Source organism: Pomacea canaliculata, linkage group LG7, assembly GCF_003073045.1.
Source record: "Pomacea canaliculata isolate SZHN2017 linkage group LG7, ASM307304v1, whole genome shotgun sequence".
NCBI classification, from domain to species: Eukaryota; Metazoa; Mollusca; class Gastropoda; order Architaenioglossa; family Ampullariidae; genus Pomacea; species Pomacea canaliculata.
Genome location: NC_037596.1, coordinates 4,695,454 through 4,700,453, shown reverse-complemented (window position 1 = coordinate 4,700,453; position 5,000 = coordinate 4,695,454). Strand labels below are relative to the sequence as shown.

Genomic DNA, 5,000 nt, shown 5'->3' with positions numbered 1-5,000 from the left:
ACTCGGTCGTGACGTAGTTCACGTATCTGTTTTCTGTTACACAACAACAGCTGAACTTGAAATGACCACAACTGTAATTTTTACTTCTATTTTGTTTAAGATAAAAATACAGAAAACAACATTATATTAAATACACTTATAATAAATGTCTATAAGAAAATTGAAGTTATTCTTTCACTCACCTGAAGCACTTGATGTTGTGTTGTCATGTATGCACCGGCAGTCATTCCTGGGCCCTGCTTCATCCAATTTTTTTCTTGTTTTAGGAGTAACGATTAATATTCCAAAGAGTGTGACTATTTATACATTCATGATACAAGATATTATATACTGAAAAATAAAAATTTAGATTAGTACAGTGGTGTCAGGCAGGAAAGCTGTGTATTTAAATAATAAATACCTTCTTAAAGCCTTTCAATATTTTAATATAACCTAAAATATATATCCATGACGATATTTTTGTCGCTAAAGTCTGAAATGAAATGTGCTGTTCCTGCTGATGGAGTACTCCTTTTTGTGTTTTCCAGAACAGAAGATTACGTGCGATGTTTCAAAAAGTAATCTGCAGAATGACACTAAACTGACCTGCCACTTTCCTGAAGACATCAGTTTGACGAAAAGGAATATTCAAGTTATACGTCTGAAGAGCAACAGTGGGGAACGTTAGAAAGAGAAACTTTTTTCTCTGCTTGATCCCTCTTTCAATCTCACATATTGCCAGACAAAATAGTTTTTATTTGCTAGCTTGTGTTTCTTGACAGCATCAGTTGCGTGTGCAGCTTTTCATCGATGAAAATAGCAACATTCCTTTTTCATAAATCAGATAACTTTTCATTTTAATATGCCTTAAGAGAAAAACATTTCTATGTTGTAGTGATTTATTTTTAATAATGATGACTTGTGTCTTAGCATTGGTGCTAATATGTCGCAGCTGAGTTAGTTCTTCTGATCAGACAAACCATGATGTAATGTTGGGTCTCCGACATACTTACTTATCCAAACTTACATACGAATACATACTTAGAAGCTATTGTTTCATGAAAGTGGCAACGCTTTGTAGCAGCTTCTCTTAACTAAGTTTTATTTCATTTACCAGACTTAATACTTATTATTATTTCTTTGGGGTTAAAAGGTACAGTCCTGCTCGACTGCAAATGGCATGACGATGAGCCACTTTGCTTTGTGAAGCCTGGAATATCGTTTGACAGAAACATAACAAAAAGTATCAGTATTGAAGTCCCTGAGTGGTCTTCTCACGACGAAGAGAATGAAAGTTACAAGTGTGAATTCTCACCTCCAGGACTCATCGAAGCAGTTCCTTGTAATTTTAGTCCAGGTAAGTGGAAAAAATGCCGAGAAATTAAGAGACAGGCAAAGATATCAAGACTCAGGAAGGAAGAGTAAACTCAAGCAGGAAGACAGAAACAGAAAGATGTGAATAGTTACACACACGCGTTTGATGTGTCTGCTCGAGAAAAAAAGAATGAAAGAAAGAAAGAAAGAAAGAAAGAAAGAAAGAAAGAAAGAAAGAAAGAAAGATGAACAATGTGTGCTAAATTGCTGTTACATATGACATTTTATTAAAAATGAGGATTTGTTTCTCGATTGATGATAGGTGGAGCAATCACGTGCGATGTAGTCAAAACTAACTCAGAAAGAGGCACACAGATGACCTGCCACTTTCCAGAAGATGTTGGTTTGACGAAAAAGAATCTTCAAGTTATTCAGCTTAATGGCACCAACATGAAAAGTTAGGAAAACATTTTAGTAAATGTATTTGTTGTCATCGTCAACTTGTTTGTCATTATTATAACCACTCTCGTTTTATTTTACCGTTTCTACTCAGCAACTTGCTTATGCCCAAAGAATTTATTCAGCCACTTGAATGTGAAAATCGGAAATTTAGTTACATTTCCAGTCTTCTGTATTTTTTTCAAGGTTTACCACAAAAGTGGTAAATTATAACTTGTCTTCATTGTGTCGTTTATAAAAATGTCTTTGCATTGACCGAAACTTTAATTATATATATACTATTCATGGCACATTTTTTTCTGTGGTATTTGTTTTCAGGTAAAATATTATTGGACTGCAAATGGCTTGATGGAAAACCGTTCTGTTTCACCGAATCAGGGTTATCCTTTGACAGAAATATTACAGATCGCTTCACCATTATGATGCCTTCCTCACCTTCAGACGATGCTAAAAATAAAAGTTACAGATGCGACCTTTTATCATCTGGTCAATCCATATCTAAGCCATGCACCTTTATTGGAGTCCCAGGTACCTCTGTCTTCTTTTTTAAACATTTTAAGTTTTTTTTATTACTGAGTAAGTATGCAGAGTACGTTCGTGAACCAATATTCTTGATAGTTAACACTAGCTTCAAAACTCATTGTTTCGATCGAAAGTTTTCGAAGCACGCCGACTCTGAAATTCCGCTGTTTATCTTAAGTAAATTTTTTTCCCAAAATTTCTTTGAAAAGGATTAGTCTTCTATCATTTTATAACAAAGTTATTAATTTATTTTAAGAGTGATTAAAATTAATAGAAAGTAATGTAATTTACTGAGCTAAAAGGGCTTTAAAAACTCGAGTACAACAAAGAAAAATAGGTCACCTGACATCTTGCCCTCTCGACATAGTTAACACGAGGGTTGCGAGGGGCTCTTTGTTTTTGCGATTGACTCAAAAAGCTGGAGAGTGATGAGCCTGAAGTTAAAAGTTTGGGTACAAATGTATCAGAATGTTGACAGAAGTCATGTTGACAGCGGAAGTAGAAGGGCGGAGTTATGGAAATTAGGTGCTTGAACAGAGGAGAGAAGATAATCAGAGGGGCGTGGCCGATGGCGTGGCGAGGGCGTGGCGAGGGCGTGCATTTGTTTGCCGTTAATAAACTGGTTTCAGCAAGCCGAATGTTGGGGAATATTTAAGGTTTTTTTGTTTGCACCGTTTAAATTTCCCTTGTAAAATAGGATTTACAAATTTATTTGGGTAATGATAATGATGCACTCTAACCGACTTCGTAATCTTCGCCGCACCACTGGCAGGTAGGGCTTACGGCGCCGTGCCATCCTATAAAACATTTGTTCCAGAGCTCCTCTATTCTGAGGAAGAGTCCTTTCTCGGTTAAGTTGAAGATGAGGATTAAGGAAGATGACAAAGATAATTGAATTATTCAGCGCAACTATGCGAGCACTGGTCGTAACAAAGAAACGTAAGTTGAATTTTTGTCTACTTCTGATCGTAACTGATAGACGGTGACTTTTCTAACAATCACATTTTTATAGGGTACACTCATTTTTATTGCCGTTGCATTAAAAAAAAATTCTCAACTCTGGCTTGTGATTTTGTCAGCGTACGACTTTGTCTTAATGTTCTGATGTGACAGCATTTTGAGATGCCTCATTTGTATAATGCCATTGTGTATAGATAGTATATAAACAGTAGGGTATACTTCTGCGTTCACGCCCAAAAAATAACTCTTTTCCTTTGATATTTTAAAAATTTTATTTAAGACGGTGGGAGGACTACGTAGCTGAATATTATGGCTCCTAATATTGCCTTCCTTCCGCCAGACAGTGTGCCAGGTGTCAATAAACGTGACACCTAATGCTCTCAATGCTTTCTTTGCTCGGTTCGAGGCTCATGACTTCTCCGTGGAAGTTCACGATGTGCTTCATTCTCTTCACCCTGTGCAGAAGGTTGAGATTTGTCGCGAACAAGTTGTGGAGCTGTTTCAGGGAGTAAATATTCGCAAGGCCTCGGGTCCGGATGGTATTTGTGGCAGGACATTACGTTTCTGTGCGCACCAACTTGGAGGCATTTTTCAACATCTTTTTCAGCGCTCTATGGATTCACTCTCCATCCCAGCTGCTTGGAAATTATCTACCATTGTTCCAGTTCCAAAGATAGTTTCAGCTCGGCATCTTAATGACTTTAGACCGGTGGCCTTAACATCGTTGGTCATGAAAGTATTTGAGACAATCATCAAATCATTGATTCTTAATGCCGCTAACAATCGTATTGATCCCTTGCAATTTGCATACCAGTCCAAGCGAGGTGTTGATGATGCTAAACTGTTCATCCTCCACACTTTAATCAAACACCTGGAGAATCCTCAAGCCCATTACTACTACTATTCCTCTTTGTGCATCAGGTTGCACATAAGGCCTCAACCAGAGTCCGCCACCGATGTCGATCGGCTGAAACACGCTCTAGGTGACCCCATGTCCAGCCCTTTCCTTTCATCTCCCTTTCCACTGTTCTTCTCCAAGTTTCCTTTGGGCGGCCTCGTTTTCTTCGGCCGTCTGGAGTCCATCGTAGGGCGACTCTGGAAAGGTCTGCTGTCTGCTGGCGGAGCACATGTCCAATCCATCGCCAACGCCTTCGTTGAACCTGCGTGGTGATGGACTCGGTTTCAGTTCTTCGGTGGAGTTCTTCGTTGGTGATGGTGTTTGGCCAAAAGATGTTAAGTATGCGCCTGAGGCATCTGTTTTGGAAGACATCAAGCTTGTTACTGATGGTTTTGGTCATCTTCCAAGATTCTGATCCGTAAAGGAGGGTGCTGATCACATTTGACTTGAAGATTCTCAGTTTGATCTTCTGGCTGATGTTTTTTGCCTTCCATGTGCTCCTGAGTGAGGCAAAGGCCTGACTGGCTTTCGCCAGTCGGGCTCGAATCTCCACCTCCGCATCCCCAGTGTTTGACATTTTGGACCCAAGATAGGTGAAACTGTCAACTTCCTCAATCTCTTCTCCATTTAGTTTGATGCTGTCTTGGACTCTGGCGTTCACTCTCATACTGTTAGTCTTTTTTGTGCTGACCTTCAAGCCAAGGTTTCCAGCTGTTTCTGAGAAGGCCTTTGTTTTTTCCTGCATGTCTTGGTGGCGGTGTGACAGCAGGGCAATGTCATCAGCAAAGTCCAAGTCTTCCAGTGCTGTTGTTGCTGTCATAGTCATGGTCCATCTGAGCCTCTCCTCTCGCTGTCGGTGGAAGTCTTC

The 5,000-nt window shown here is 39.2% G+C and overlaps 1 long non-coding RNA gene across 1 annotated transcript; it reads left to right on the top strand.

Annotated features, from left to right (window-relative positions):
• The first annotated feature begins 791 nt into the window (after positions 1 to 791).
• Positions 792 to 2,230, top strand: LOC112569201. Its single transcript, XR_003100331.1, has 3 exons — positions 792 to 1,336; positions 1,616 to 1,750; positions 2,071 to 2,230. It is a non-coding gene; the product is annotated as an uncharacterized LOC112569201 (long non-coding RNA).
• The last annotated feature ends 2,770 nt before the right edge of the window (positions 2,231 to 5,000 follow it).